We start from the raw sequence: 17,062 nt of genomic DNA, 5'->3' as shown, positions 1-17,062 counted from the left end.
AGACCCAAGCCTAGGAATATTACTAATTGTAGCCGGATAGTCTGTTGAGCTTTCTCATTAGTTCTAGTGAAAATTTGTATGACTCTATGGATTTTCTCTGTAGACAGCTATTAGTCATGAAGCCTCTTGGTCTCCTGCTTCTGGTCTCGTGTGTATTTCCCCTCCTTTTCTGGTAATATCACCCTTGCTGAGACATCCACTATACTACTGGATAGAAATATACCTCTCTAGTTGCTGACTTAAATGGGGCTAGGTTTAAAGGTTTACTACCAGGAATAATGTTCATGTAGGATTTGAGGGACCCCTTCATTAAAGAAGTTAGCTTTTAGTCTCAGTTCATTATAAGTTTTTATGAATAAAGGTTGAAATGATGTTTTATTCTGTTTGTCTTTGATGATGCATTAACTGTTTTTTATAATTCTAAAATATATTTGCTTTCCTGGGTTAAGCCCCCTCAGTCATAATGTATAATTTTAAACACAGAATCACTGAATTAGAGTTGTAAGCTTTTATATGAGTTTTTTGCATCTATATTTATATTTATATTGGTTGTATTCATTTTCTAATCCTGCATAACAAATGATTCTTAAATTTTAGTGTTTTAAAAATACCCAAATTTATCGTCTCATAATCCAGGGGCAGCTTATATAGTTGTTCTGGCTCAGGGTCTCTCACATGGCTGCAGGCAAATATCAGATGGCATATCGGGCACCTGAGGTAGACTGGAATGGGACTGCAGCTTCAAGATCCTCAGATCACTGCTGGCAGGAGGTCTCAATCTTACATCATAGAGTGTCCTCACCATCTGGTCACTGGTTTCCCTAGAATAAGTGAAGCCACGGTCTTTTTTGATACCTAGTTTGGATATCATGTCTCATCATCTTTTCATATTCTGTTTTCTAGAAGCAAATCAATAAGTAGATCAAGTCCACATTGAGGGCAGAGGTACTGCTGAAGGAGAGGGCATGAAAGAACTTGCGGGCACATTTGAAAGCCACATCATTAGAGGTACTGTTTTCTTTCCTGTCCTACAATAAACTCAGAAAGGAGCTGCTTGGTATTCCTTTCCTTCTGTTGTCTACAGTATGTCTATGACTGTCACTTGCAAATTAATGTGGTCTATCAACGAAGAGTAGTTATATGAGACAGACACTATTGGTTTGTCTTATTTAATGTTATATATTTATTAAGGTTATAAGCTTAAGTGGTCATTTTTTTTAAAAAAAAGTTCCAGATTTTGAAAACTTTACTCCTGTTCTCTTAATATTTACGAATTTCCATCTACTCAGTCACTACCTTAGAGTGCCATAAAATCCTTAGAATCAGATAACATACTACTATACCTCATTAATCTGTGAACGTATTTCAACATGAAGAGCTAGGGATACTAAGACTAAGCAACTCAGTTAAAAATAGTAGAATGATAATTCCACAGCAAACTTACTCTGGTGAATCTGGAACACTGGCTCACAAAACTTTTGGTCTCAGAATCATTTTTCATGATGGGGGTGTCAGATAATTTTTTCCCTTCCTTCTTCCTTCCTTCCTTCCTTCCTTCCTTCCTTCCTTCCTTCCTCCCTTCCTCCCTCCCTCCCTCCCTCCTTTCCTCCCTCCCTCCATCCCTTCCTTCCTTGATGCATATGTGGTATCTGTGTGTGTGTGTGTGTGTGTGTGTGTGTGTGTGTGTGTGTTCTAACAGCGTTTTCAGGTGACTGTGACATTACTGTGGGATGCGACACCAGCACACAGTGGTCACTTTTTCTTTTTTTTGCTGTTTGAAATGATAATAACATATCTGTCCTTATGGATTGAGCAAGTATGAGAAAGAGCTGTTTGTAATCTGTAAAACAGTGCACTGAAAATGAGTCTTAATTTTAGAGTTTTATTGTACAGCACTAAAGGAACAGCAGGCTAGCTGCACAATTCTCTCATTCAAGTTTTGAAAATCTAAAGTACTTGCAAATTCTTAAGAATACCTTTACCACCAGATTAGGAGAGTAAGCATAACATAACCATTTTCTTAGTATATAATGTCTTACAAATAAAAACACATTTAAAATGACTTTAAATGCATTCTTTACAGGTAATTCACCATGTATTTTTGTATCATGTTCACTTATGCTTAAGAATTAAAGCAAGTATATTACTCTGATGGAAATATGGGAAGTCTCTCATTCATGCAATATAGGGATAATATTCAAGTCGACAGGGAAATAATCCCACTCTTCTCATTTTGTAAATGTGTGCATTATAGTCATCTACAGTGATAAATGAGGAAACCTATGAAGTTTCCCACAAGGCTGACATGCATTTTCAGTTCACCAGAAGCACCTGATATCTACAGCTAATTTATATTTAGACAGCATTTCAATAAAACCAAAATTGGCCCTACAAGTTCCTATAAACCAAGCTGCCAACGGGCTAAGGACAGTCAGTAATTAATGCAGTCACACAGAGTATTATAGCTGTACCTTAAGGAGTACAAGTTTGACCTGTCAACGGCAGAGGTGATCATCTTATATTAATTTGCATGTAATTCCATTTAAATTCTTTATCCAAGTATAACATATGTAAGCAGTCTTTCCACAAGCAAAAAAATGTGGAAACATTTAAAAAACAAGGAGTCATTTGTTAAAGTAACTGGTCAGATTCCATAGGCTACTCTTGGAAACAGGACTTTGCTGGATAGAATCCTTTCATTTAGTGGCTTTTTGCATGCACTTACCTGGACAGAGCCTTCTGTGCTGTTCTAAGGGCTCACCAAAACATAGATCATGCCAAATAGGTAGTTAAAAAACGCTAGAAGGTAAAAAGCTAATTTGCACCATCCTTCTTTCTGACAGTATGCTAGAGTATCTGCGTTCATGATGGTTGTCGGGTTATAGAGTCCTGGGCGGCTCATCACTGGTCTGCTCATATACCTCCAAATATGATATGCCAAAAAGGGGCCTATTGAGACCCAGTGTAAGCCACTCTGCTGCACAAGGAAACATGGCAGGGAAGAAAGCACAGATGAGGTACTCGGGAGGTACAAGAGGATTCAGGGTACTACACTGGTCCATACGATTCTTGTAATCAGTCTTCAGTAAATCAAATGCTATAATATGCCAGATGGCGAAGGAGTGTGGCGGTGAGCAGCGCCGCCGGCTTGTAGCAGAAGGCGGGACGGGAACGCCGCAGCCAGGGAGGAGCGCCCGCGGGGCCAGCGGAGAAAGGAGGCACCCAAGTGGTCACTTCTTAAGAGTTGGCAGCTATATGAAATCTTAAGGAATACTAAAGAATCTGTTCATATTCTTTACATGCACGAGGCAATGAGAATGGGAAAGGCCAATAATATTGTAGTGCCCTGAGCCAGGTGCAGGCCTTTAGTCCCAGCACTGGGGAGGCAGAGGCAGGTGGGTCTCTGTGAGTTCGAGGCCAGCCTGCTCTACACGGCAAGGTCCAGGCCAGGTATTGCTGCAGGGAGATCCTGTCTCAAAAAGACAAAAAAAAAAAAAAAAAAAAAAAAAAAGTAGTGCCCTGTAGAGAGTATTGTCCTTGACCCCTCCACAAAAAGTCTGGGTTTTCCAGGCTTCACTCTAGCCTCTAGGCTGAACTCTGAGCCAGAAGCCTCAGGGACTCATGTTCTCTAACATGGAGTAAGAAAGGAAGCCTGCTGGAGTGTTGTGTGACACACTGCACCAGAACATGTGTAATTTACCAGCCTTATGCAGAGGACGGAACTGTGTCCCGGGGGTGACAGAATCTATATGTGGTTCTGGCAGGACAGTCTCAAGAGTACCCTGTTTTCCACTGCTGAGTGAAAACAGGGAGCAAGACAAAGAAACAAGAGGAAAGGGGAACACAGGGGCTAGGCCATCTTCCGGGACAGCAGGCAATGACAGACTGATTGTATGATGACCAGACTCTCTTTTCAGAAATCCCTGTTTCTGCCTGCATTTTGCCAGTCTCTTATTGCCGTCACTATCAATAGACAAGAGAGGGGAGCACATAAAAAACAAATCAATAGGGGCTGGAGAGATGGCTCAGCGGTTAAGAGCACTGACTGCTCTTGTGGAGGACCTGGGTTCGATTCCCAGCATCCACATGGCAGCTATGAACCGTCCTTGACTCCAGTTCCAGGGAAGTCGGAAGCCCTCTTCTGACCTCCACAGCACCGCACGACACGTGCGCACTCACATACATGTAGGCAATACACTAATACACATAAAATGAAAATAATAAATAAAATATTTTAAAAAATAACAAATCAATAAAGCTGTACTTTTTTCCTTATAAGAGGAGGGATGAAGAATCAAGCACGATGATAATAACAGTTAACTTACTGAACGTGCTGTTCAATCATTGAACCTTTTTCTCCAGTGTTGCCAAGCACCTATTGTGTGGTGGCCAGCACAGAACAGCGAGGAAACCATGCACAGCATAAATGTTTTGTAGCTGTTATTCACTTACTGCTGGGGTAGACAATGTGACCTTCCATCTTACTGATAAAGAACCAAGGTAACAGGTATATACTGCAAGTCACAGAACTCATGAGGAGATGGGGGCCTCGGTGCAGTATCAGTCTGGAATGGCTTCTTTAACTACAGCACTGTTCTGCCTCCAAGGTGAGACTACCACTTGCCTTCAAATCACTCATAGTTCATTCATCCACAATTAGACTCCCCTGAAATTTAGCAGGAAGACTTGAAATCCTTTGCTGCCCTATTTCTTTTGACTCAACATTATCTCTCATATCCAAGAGCAGTTCCATCCCTCCAGCAGTTTGGCAGGACATGGATTTAAGGGTTAACTGTTCAGCACACGACTCTCACGGTGCTGACAGGTCACAGTAATAATGAAGGTGCCACAGACATGACCGAGCAACAACTGATAACACCCTCCACTCGCTAAGGCATTTGGTCTTGAGGTATTCGAAAAATTTAAGGCATTAGTTTTCCTCTTGTTTTTAAACTTAAGGGTAAAATTTTAGTGTTCAAGAGGCCCTACTGGCAGAAAGCCAGATGCTTCTTAAAATTTTTAAAAATATTTTATTTATTCTTAATTTTTTACATACATGTATGTATGTATTGATGGTTTGTGTGTGTGTGTGTGTGTGTGTGTGTGTGTGTGTGCATGTGCAAGCATGTGCCTGAGAAGAGGTCATAAGACCACCTGCAGGAGTCAGTTCTCTGCTCCCACCATTTGGGTTCTGGAGATCAAACTCAGGTCATCAGGCTGGGTGGCAGGTGCCATTACCCACTGTGTAGTTTTGCTTGTCCCTATATTATTTATACTTTGACAATTTCATACCCATATACAATGTATCTGGATTATATTACCCTAACTGCCATTTCCTCCCCATCCCATGCTTCTCAACACCATCCTCCACCTTCTTCTATTTTCATATCCCACTGAGTCCAGTTTGTGTTGCCTGCCAGAGCATGGATGTACAGCCATGTACTGGAGCATGGGCAACCATATCCTTGAAGAGAAATGACAGTTTCTCCTCAGCTGTCATCAACTGCCAATAGTTTCTTAGATAGGGGTGGGATGAGTTTCTGAAAAGCTCTATCAAGAGAAGAGTCCTGGGCTAGAAGCACATGGTGCTGGTCCAGTAACATCTGTGCTTCTGAAGGCCATGGACATATGGCTTGCCATCTCTTCACCTCAGCTCACTTCTCCTTTAAAACAAACGGTATAAGAAGACCTGCTCTGCCTGCTTCTCAGAATTATTGGTGGGTGCCACAACCAGTGATTGACCTGACAGGATCTCATTATTAGCTAAAACAACAACAGTCATGTTTTCAGATGCCTATCTCAGGAATGATATGCCACTAGCCCTTTAGGCATCCGTAGGTTTCCCTGAGTGAACCACCCATTTTCTGTCGAACAGGGAGGAACATACATATTTCATTAAATTCACAGCCACGTGAGTTTATCACAATGTAAAATGTTCTTCAAAATCAGGTAACTTAGAAAAGTAACTCATAATCTCAATGCCTGGATGCAACTCAGGGTATGGCTGGGAATTATATCACAAAAGGGTTATAAACATGGCTTTGGAGTCAGATACACTTGGGTGCTGCCTTTGGGCACATTCCTAGAGTCTACGCTCTGCCACAGGATGAGGCTATTAATACTCGCTTGAGGAGGCTGTTGGGAGGGCTGATGTGAGGGCACATGTATAGCATCCTCCCCAGAGCATGTGCTCATTAATGTTAGCCGGTACTGTTCTCTACTGGCTATTCCTGCAGATTTCTAAGACTCGTACACATAGCACAAACACGTGGTTCCGAAAAGGTTTCTGTGGCATCTCATGACCTAATCTCCTTAATTTAGCAGCATATCAACGTATTTTTTCACAAGAGAAAACTACATATGTGAATCACTATATTTAATGACTACAAGTAATGGCTTCTAAGAGTGTTTGCTATTTCATCTCCCCCATGCCTACTTTCTTACTGAACAACAAGCAATCAGTGCTTATGTTCTTTCTATAATACTTTTTCCAACTTTTAAAATGCTACAGTGGCTATCTTTGTGTTATAGATTTCCTGTATGGCTGGGGGTGCAGCTCAGTGGTAAAGCACATGCTTAGCAAAGAGGCCCTGGGCTCTGTCTCTAACACACACACACACACACACACACACACACACATATAAGATCTTCCCCATGTATTTTTCTATACCAGCTGAAGTCAAATGGTATGACCCATTATGATTTTCATCCAAAAAATACATGTGACTTTCTATGTCCAGAAATCAGAAGGTATTGCTGTATTATTTTTGACCATTTGGCCCCACTCACCAGCTGCCAGCCTGGCCTGCAAGTCTTGATCTTGCCTGTGAGCAGCCAAAGGCCAGCTAGCCACACAGTTTCATCTGAGTACCCCGACTGCTCCTCAGCTGTGGAGTACTTCACCCCCACATGGTTGCCATTTCTCCCAATCCTCATATCTCATTGCAGGCCATTACACACATTGTTTAGCCAAAATTTATTTACTGAATCATCTGACTCCTTTGAGGATCCATGGAGCAAACATTACACAAGGTCATACCTCTGTGGAAACCTCCAGGGCAGCAGCAGGTTTCTGTCCTAAGTGTCAGAGGAGAGGCACAGATCATACAGCAATTTGAAGTGCACCGTGACAGGTAACACCTGAGACAATTATCATGTTATTATGAAAATTGGTATTATTTATGTTTAGCAAAGGGAGAAATCAAAACAGAATCAAATCCAGTTGCCCTGTGGTCCTACAGCTAACTGACCCAGGCTAGAATCCATTCTTTTAGAGAGATCACTTTTACTACACTGCCTCTTCATGAAAAGAAATAAGTTGTGTTGCCAAGGGTTACTGGGCAAGTGGTTCCCTTTCATCATCATTTATAGTGAGCCGTGAGTAACTGAAGGAGCTGTGTGGTAAGGTGAGAGTAGAGGACAGAGAGGCAGTGAGAGATGGAAAATTTTGCTTTAGGTTACCTCGATTCTAGTTTTACCCTTGATGACTAAGTAAAAGCGTTATGAATTCTGTTTAGGAACCATTCTCCTGCAGAGCACCTGGACTCCTAAACTCAGTGTATGCTGTCAGATATGGAGTCGTCTGATCATCTGTCTGATGACCTTAGCCAGGCATTATTCCATCTAGGCAGGAAGGATGGGGCTCATCCTGGGAAATGCCTAGTGCTCACAGTTCTCCAAACAGCCAGCCAACCTGATGTTTCATGTTAGAAGGTAGCAAGGTTAGAGGTTATTTATTTTATTTTCCCCAAAGCTCAGAAAACTTGGCTCAAGTTTGCTCCACCCCTCAGGTTACAGTTCTGGTCTCTGGCTTTTTCACTGCACAGTCATCTGGGCTCCTTAGTGGAGGCATCAGAGCCATATTAATGTCTCTGTTAGTGGTGGGCAACCTTGTCCTTATGCTGAGGGTCCATTTTCTATGCAGGGTGAGACCTTAAAGTCGAGCGGATCTTACAGTCATTAGCATAGAAGCCCCTCCCATGCCCCTGGCAGAGAGGTGGCCTCCAGTCTCCTTGGAGCAACAGCCCAGGAGCCTCAGTGGTACCTCCTCATGTAGAGAGGCTGCCTCTGACCAGCCGCCATCTCTGCTCCGGTTCTGCCTTCCAGCCCCAAAGTTCCATGTATTGAAGGCTTGGTCCCCAGCCCACAGTATTGGGAAATGGGGCCTAATGGGAAAAAGTAGGTCACTGGAGGCATGCCCTCGAAGGGAATGCTGGGTCATTGGCCACTTCCTGTCTCTCTGCTTCCTGGCTGCCATGAGGTAAGCAGTTTCCTCATCATGATGTTCTACCTCACCACAGGCCCAAAGGCAGCAGGACAAGTGTCCATGGGCTAAAACCTTTGAAACCATGAGCCAAAGTAAACTTTTACTCCTATTAAGTTGCTCCTTTTAGATATTTTGACTGGAAGCTAAGTACTCCCTAAATTTCAGTGTTTGTAATCATTTAGTGGAAACAGTAATGTCTGCCTCACAGGGTTCCTTTCAGGGCTCAGTGAGACAGTGCATGTGCTGAGTGCAACATGGTGGCCCCACAATGGGTGCTCAGTGCACATAGCTCTTGTTAGTTTTCCTGCTCTCCCCTCTGCATGCAGCTATTCCTTAGCATCTGTACCCTGGTTCCAGGATCTGCCACGGTTACCAACGGCTGAGGATGCTCAAGTCATTCGTATAGCATGTTTGCACATAACCTATGCACATTCTTCCATATACTTTAAATAATGCCCATAATTACCTAATACAATGTAAATCCTGTGATAATAGCTGTTACACTGTTTTTCAATTTGTATTATTTTTATTGTTTTTTTCCCCAAATATCTTCAGTGGGTGGTTGTTTGAATCCAAGTTTGTGGAATCTGAGGAGATAGAAGGCCAGCTGTCTATTCTGCATTTGTCCATGTTTTCTAAGATCTTCCGGAGATTTTGAAAAGATTCTCTAGATATGTTCTAACACAAAATAAAGAAAATTATCATTTCTAATCATCAGAATACATTTACCTCCACGAGAGCCAATTAAATATATTTGTTATGTCTGCAGGCAACTATAAACCGAAACGTCAAATATCATGGCTGGGGATGACCTGCCATCACATGGCTGTGGGTCTCCCTTTGGGCTGACTGCTGCTCATGATATAAACCACTGTGGCAGGGCAATCGCACTGGTTCCAAATCACCTATAAATGCCCTCAACTGCTCCTATGTGCAAACTCAGAAGAGATTTTGACACTGTTTAACATACACAAAGTGGATTTTTAAAAATTTCACTATGTTATTAAAAGTAAATAAGATTTCTAGTGCTTTTTTCTGACTGAAGCAGATGGTCTGGAGATCAAGGGTCATTGTCCCTATAGCATTTTCCTTCAGAATTTCGTCAAATTTGTTTATGGCAGTTTGTGTGCATGTTTGTCTTGTTTATTGCTCCGTGGTTAAGAGCACTGACTACTCTTGCTGAGGACCCGGGTTCGATTCCCAGCACCTACATGGCGGCTACGAACTGTCCTTAACTCCAGTTCCAGGGGAATTCGAAGCCCTCTTCTGACCTCCGCAGCATTGCATGACACGGGTGCACTCACATGCAGGCAATACACTCAGACACATAAAAAATAATAAAAATAATGAATTAAAAAAATTAAAAAAAGGGAAATCTTGGGGGCAGAGGTTGTAATGTATTCATCACCAGCCTGGGGGTTTAAACATAGTAGGTTCTTATTAATTACCTGACAAGTGGGCCATGAATACATTGCATGCATTAAGGAATGGATAGTTTCCCCAATAAGCCATTATTGAGCATTGTAAAGGAAATAAATTTAGTGGATATGACTCATTTCTGGTGAACCCACAGTAGCTGCCAGAAACCAGTCCTCCCTCCTACCTGGTCATAAAGCATCTATTTAGTAATCAGTTCCAATCTTTTTTCAGGCATTTGGCTTATAAAATCTGCTTTCTTGAGAAATGGAACATCTACCTGTCAGTTTTTCTTTCCAGTTCACCATGATCTAAACAATGTTCCCTAGTATCATCCTGACTGTGACCATAGGTGCAAAATCATTCAGTGTCAGGGATGACACCACTCTGTGCTACAGAACTTGAGCTCACTTAACACCTGTGTACTAATGGGTGATTGAGAACAGGTGGACTTTTATAGTTCTTAAACTCCCCCACCTCCAGGGCTGGAAATCAAACTCAGTGACTCTACCAATGAGTCACACTTCCAGCTCTAGTATCTAAACTTTTAAAAACTTCTTATTCTTCTGGATAAAAATATCTTTGAGCATGCATCTTCAACAGACACAGATTTGCTTATTTACAAACAAGACACAAGTACTATTGTACCAATACATTATGTGAACCATAAAACACATGGCAGAGCAGAAATTTTTAAACGACAGGATTTTTTTCAAGCTAGATAAATAGAAGTCCTAATGCCTTCTTTAAGCTTCTTGCAATCCACATGGATACATGGGTCCATGTTAGAAGTCACAGGACAGTGAGCAGACAAGCCAATGCCTTGGAGACCAGTGAGGTTCACTGGATGCCAGAACTAATATCTGGGATTCTTTATCTCTATGCACTGCAATAATGAGTGCCATGGTCCAAGACTGAGATCCGGCATTGCGGCTGATGCTCACGCCTGTGTAGAGGGCAGTGTGGGCATAGCCCTGGTGTCCCATAGACTGGTACACTGATGCAATGGTCCTTCACTGTGTTTTAACCAGGGTAAGTTGCTGAGTACCCCTGAGTTATCCTGACTCCTTATAAAGCAGGAACACTAACATATGTGCTTCAGGCTGTTCTGAGGATCAAATGAGGTAACATTTAAGCATGTGTAATAGGTCCACATGATTGAAACCCAACAGATATCTGTTTCACATATACGATCTTTTCTGTTTGGAGGCAATATAGGAAATTAAGCCACTTAGATCTCATTAAGAGACTTACAGTGACACAGGGGAGCAGTTTCCTTTTAGCTGATAGCTGAGGGTATAGTTACTTAGAAATGCTAGAAGGCATAGTCTAAGAAAAGCGGTTGGTAGAGATAAAAAAGGGAGGTAGGCGTTCACGAGCAGTAGAAGACAGTACCCAATGTAGGGAAGGTCTAGGCATATTTACCAACTTTCCTATCTCCTGCGTTTTCTCATTGGAAGTAATCTTCATTGCAGATATTATTTTCTTTTTTAAAATATTTTATTTATTTATCTTTTATGTTTATGAATGTGTTGCCGGCATGTAGGTAAGTACACCCGTGTCGTGCAATGCCTGCGTAGGACAGAAGAGGCCCTCAGATGCCCTGGAACTGGAGTTATGGACAGTTGTTAGCTGCCATGTGGGTGCTGGGATCCAAACCCAAGTCTTCTGCAAGAACAACCGGTGTTCTTAACTGCTGAGCCATCTCTTCAGCCCCAGTAGATATTATTTTCAATGCAGTTGTACATATGTTAAACATATAAAATGCAGTACATGAGTCCACTATTCAGCTCATGAACAAAACAGTAGAACATAGACCCACGGCTGTCTTCCCACCTCTCTCTCAGCTTCTGTTCATCTGACACCACACCGCACATTTCCATGGATTCTTATATTATAAATGCACATCCCTAAGCAGTATATAATTTAAGCGCTTTCAAACTTTAAAAATGTGTGGTACTTATTATTGTTACTGACTTGCTCATAACAATGGAGGTTTATAAAGATGTCAGCACTACCATATGACATGTCAGTGGTCCTGAGCACACATAGCCACCTTAGGAGGGAAGTGCTCTGGGCATGACATGGCCAGTTCCAGTAGACACAGTAACTACAGCAATACTTTGCTTAGGACCTCGAACCAACATGAAAGGTTTTGTTTGCCATTTGCCTGATGAGGTCACAGCCTCATTTTTAATTCTTCTTTAGAGGCAGTTAACTGCAATGATGGTCACGGTCACCGTACTCATGCCCAGTGGACTAAGTCATTGAAAGTACTTCTACGAACACAAATAATCAACACTCTAAAATCTTCACTGCAGGTGTTGGTCAGTGGCACAGCCTCTCCTGCCTCTGCCCCCTGGAACCGGCCTCTGGAGCACATTTTCTCTCCGTCACACTCACTCAACAGTGTGCTATGACTGTGAGTTCCCATTCTGTGTAGAACTTCTCTTTAACACCCACTGCCTAGACTACCAATGAGCCAGTGTTCCCTTGGGTACCAGTGTGGCAGCTGCCACTGAGAAACATGTCCTGTTGACTAGCTGAGCTTCCCAGAGCATCTACTCTGCTTTGGCAACAACCTCTATTTGCTACACTTGGAGACTTTTTCCAGGATTACATTTAATACGAACTGATTTTACAAATAAATGAGAATCACTATGGTATCTCCATATGTGTACACACCACGCGTTGATTGTGCCCGTTCCTTCCGTCTCCTGCCTGGCTTCCCTTCAGACACAGCTGGCAGCTTTGGAAAGGGAGGAGAGATTCTACCTCACCCTGTCTCACTCACTAGTGGCTTCTCTGTGGAAGGGAAGCCCCTAACTACAAGCTGTTAGAGCCGTTATCTTCTCCTCTCTGCCTGTGCAATCACCCCATTTTCTAGAAAGGACGGGCTTCCCTTGTTTCTCTATCTTTTTTTTTTTTTAACTGCCTACCAACCCCAAGGTCCGATTCTCAACTCCTTGGGTCCGAATGACTCATAGTAAGAGCCCCATGGTTGGTGTCTCTCCCAGGTCTTCCTGTTCTGCACACACTGCCCTACCTTTCTTGGTTATACAGTACCCTGGTCAGTGCTCTACTGAGTTCCCCAGGTCCCAGGTACAGTCACCACCTGAGGTATCTGCCCTGCGGTCCTGAGCACAGCCCTCTCTCAGTGGGGCATAGGTTTTTCTTCTGGTTACAAGGATAAATCATTTTATTGTAAATACTTAGAAAGCACTAAAAGTAAAAACTTTTGAAAGAAAACTAAAAATCACCCCTAATGTCTCCATCATAGGATAAACGTTCACATTTTGACACATTCTCTTAGCCATTTTTCTTTGCGCATATATATATATATATATATATATATATATATATATAAGACATACTTTTCCAAAATTATATCACACATAAGATTTTGGATCTGAATTTTTCAAACCTTGCTATGGAAACATGCCTTTTGGTTTTGTTTTTATTTTTTATCTTTTTGAGACAGGGTCTTCCTGTAGTCCCAGCTGGCCTGGAACTTGCTTTGTAAAACAGGCTGGCCTTGAACTCACAGAGATCCGCTTGCCTCTGCCTCCCAAGTGCTGGGACTAAACGTGTGTGCCACCACGCCTAGATGCAAAATGTGCCAGTGTTGTTATTGCCTCTATGTATTCACATACACTGTTGTTCTCAAATAGCTTTCCTGCTCTCTACCCTCCATCCACCCAGCTAAGCCTTCCTTTTTTCTCTGTCTGGCAGAGCCTGGCCTAATCATTCTAGTGTGTATTGATTTTGTTCCTGTTTATACGCTCAACCTTTGCTACACAAATTGCATAATTCAGTGCTTGATCTATGGTCTTGCTTTTCTAATAATTTTGACAACTGTTCTTGAGTTCCTGGTCATAATGTAAGGCCTAGAGGCTAGCAGCCATATCTCTCACACAGCATGTACTCAGTAAACACTGGAGGGTTTTCAGATTAATTCCTGTGATTTGCACTCTGTCCCTCTCTTTGTGCTTTGTTCTTTCTGTGCAAAGACGGAACACCTCAGACTCACCAGATGCTGAGAATCGATACCTTAGATAAGCTTGGTGCTCCCAACCTGTGTCACAATCCAGCCCTTCCTTTGGTAGTATAAATGAGCTCTCTGAGATGCACTGGTGCAGGGCTGAAGCTTCCTGAACTTTCCTGAGCTGGAATTTACTGAGAGTGGGTCACACTAGGTCCTCAATGATTCAAACGTCAAAGAAGAAATAATGAGATACAAACTCTGCTTTGCACACTATGTTCAAAGCCTTAAAACCAAATATAATGAATGGCCCTTAAAAGAAAAATCAAGCTAGACAGGATTATAAATTAACACACTTATTTTCTCTCATTAAAGTAATAAAAAGCATTTTCCTGGACCCATTTTATATTTCCAACCACAAGCATACACACATTCACCCTCATATCTCTCCTCATAAGAAAGGGTAGCACCCACATACCTTTTGACTCCTCAACTATTAATGATGCACTAAAAACATTTGTAGGTTACCTACCAAGTCTGCATCACCTCATGGCTAAAGTTCAATTTCATATGAAAAGCTGGTTTCTTCTACCAGAGGAGAGAAGAAACAGGACCTGGGGCTTATCCCTATTCCTTTTATCCCTCCCTGTGCTGGATAGCTTTAGTTGTCAACTTGTCACACCTGGGTTGAGGGAACTTTAATTGGTGAACTGCCTCCATAGGACTGGCCTATGGCCATGTCTGCGGGGCATTTTCTTGATTGTTGAGTGATGTGGGAGGGCCCAGCCCACTGTGGGTTATGCCTCCCCTGGGCAGGTTGGCCTATGTTGCATAAGAAAGCAGGCTGAGCAGGGGCCAGGGGACCAAGCCAGTAAGCAGAGTTCCTCCATGGCCTGTGCTCCAGCTCCTGCCTCCAGGGTCCTGCCCTGAGTTCCTACCTTGGGCTCCCTGATGAACTGTGACCTGGGAGATGTAAACTGAATAAACCCTTTCCTCCCCAAGCTGGTAGTGGTCAGAGGGTTTTGTCACAGCGGTCGAAGGCAGACTAGAACACTCTCTCACACCTTTGCTACCTCCTCCTGGTCCCACCCCACTCCCAGCTAGTCCTTTCCTACCCAGGCCTTGCCCTTGTTCAGCTGTGTGATTCTAACAAATCATTTCCCCTCTCTGGGCTCTTTTGCTCATTTGTACCTGAGCGATGGCCTCAGTTTGGGCATTTCCCCAGCTGTGGAACATCTTTGACTATCACCACCATCTCTGTATGCCAAATGATGAAGAGATTAGACCCTACTATGACACCTGCCTCTGTTTCTTTCCTGACCCTTCTGCTTCAATACTCCAGGGGCACCACCTACACAGGAGAGACCTCCCTCACAAAGCCTTTGTTGCCTGATAATGGCTACGGTTACCACCAGAGAGAATGTATCTTCTCCTCTGGGCTCTGGGTGCACTTTGTGTACTCTGCGGTGCTTCTGATACCAAGGTCTTTAATGTTCTACAGACAGGAAGCACCGAGTCTCTTTGGCTGGCAACTGTTAATTGGAGGATTCTAGTTTCCAGTGCCAGGGCAGCTGAGAACGGTGCAAAGCATGTCCTGTTCCCCAGGAAGCTTCATCCACTACATCCTGGGCAGGGAGGGCCCGGTTCTTCGTTTTCCTGAAGATTTTCCATGGACGGGCCAAAAGGACACTGGGGATGGCATGTGCAGACAGTGCAGGCTGGGCCTCATCCTGTTGAACCCTGAAAACCCTGATCAGGTTTCCTGCTGAGGTCAAAGCAGTGCAGGGGACAGGACCCATCCCCCCTTCTTCCCCCCAGCAGGATCCGCCTGTGCACATCTCTCTAGAGCGCCCCCTGGTGCATTCTGGGCCATCTGCTGCCACCAGCCTGCACACTTCCTGAGGCGCCCTGCTGACTGCACAGTCCTCCGCTGTCTAGTATGACGTCCCCTCCCAGCTCTCCCTGCTATTTACACATTAGGGTCCCCTCGAGACACACAGTTGGTTTTTTGACGCTTCCTCCAAGGCTTCAAAGGAAAACCTCAATTTGGGCATTTCCTAGAACAAAGAAAAGTGAGGTTTCTTCTTGTGGCTTGATAATCTCAACTTCCTTTGTTGGAACGAACCCCAAAGTTGGGGTCGCGGCAGCCACTCATCACTTCACTGATGCTTTGGGGGGATGCAGGTGCTACTTGGCCCTTATTCTAACTTTAGGAGGAGCTGTTACTCTTCCCAGCTCTCACACACAGAAATGGAGGCTCCTAGAAGTCGGCTGCTACCAGCTCAAGGCTACACAAGCTTGACGCGAACCTGGATCTGTTCCCAGGGCCTCAGGCCCCAGAAGCAGGTCTCCCCAGTCTGTCTACAAGACAGTGCAGGCTGGCATTCACAGTTTCCTACCGACGGGAGTCTTTCAACACTCGGATTCTCCCTATTCTCCGTCTGAATAAACTAGGAAACCTCGTGGTTTAAAAGACTGCTATCCCCTCACTAGTTGTTTTTTTTGTTGTTGTTTTTTTCCTTAAAGAAATATTTGTTTTTTTGTTGTTGTTTTGTTTTGTTTTTTGCCGTGCTTGGGTTTAACTCAGGCCTTGTGCATGCTAGACAAGTGAGCTATGGTGCTCCAGCTAGGGAATAGTTTTTTATTTTATAAGTGCGCCCCACCCCCCCTATCTTTTGGAGACAGGGTCTCCCTGTAGTCCCAGCTGACCTGGAACTCACTATGTAGAGCAGGCCGGCCTCGAACTCACAAAGTTCTGCCTGCCTCTGTCTCCCAAGTGCTGAGATTAAGGATGTGCGCCACCACACCTGGCTGGATCTCCTATCTTTGTCTAGGTAGTCCTCAAATAATATCAATTAAAGTATCTAAAATGTTTTGTCATGCCCACAGTGAGTGCCAAATAATTGTTTGTAAATCTAATTTGGGGCCTGCAAAAGTCCAACTAAAGACATTTTCAGGGGCTGGAAAAATGTCTCAGCAGTTAAGTATTCTGGCTGCTCTTCCAGAGGACCTGGGTTCAAGTCCCAGCACCCACATGATGGCTAACAATAATTTATAACTCCAGTTCCTTCCGGGGGATCTGGCATCTTCTTCTGGCCTCCACAAACTTTGCACGGTACAGTTATATACACGCAGGCAAAACACTCAGACATAAAATAAAAAATAAAATAAAAAGACATTTCCAACCACTGCCTGCCTCTCTCTAGGGAACACTGAGGTTCCTCTAGTAGGAGGTCAGTCGAGATGGGATGGGGGTCTGCCCTGGGCTTCTAGATCAAGTCTGCAGGGCCTGACAGGCCCACCTCCTCTCTTTCTCTTCAGAATATACAAATTTCTGCAAAATACACAAATAGTTCCCTCTAAGGCCATCTGTTCCCCAAGAGGCTTATTAAAACAGG

General features: G+C 43.4%; 1 pseudogene across 1 annotated transcript; it reads right to left on the bottom strand.

Moving 5' to 3' along the window:
* Window positions 1-2,538: 2,538 nt before the first annotated feature.
* Window positions 2,539-4,480, bottom strand: LOC103749427 (annotated as a pseudogene). The gene is made up of 2 exons (XR_003846949.1): window positions 4,453-4,480; window positions 2,539-3,236 (listed from the first exon to the last, which is right to left on the bottom strand). The product of XR_003846949.1 is annotated as a protein cornichon homolog 1 pseudogene (transcript).
* Between the last annotated feature and the right edge of the window lie 12,582 nt (window positions 4,481-17,062).

The sequence above is a fragment of the Nannospalax galili genome, unplaced genomic scaffold (assembly GCF_000622305.1).
Source record: "Nannospalax galili isolate Female #2095 unplaced genomic scaffold, S.galili_v1.0 scaffold366, whole genome shotgun sequence".
NCBI lineage: Eukaryota > Metazoa > Chordata > Mammalia > Rodentia > Spalacidae > Nannospalax > Nannospalax galili.
This window is presented reverse-complemented; position numbering and strand designations above follow the sequence as displayed.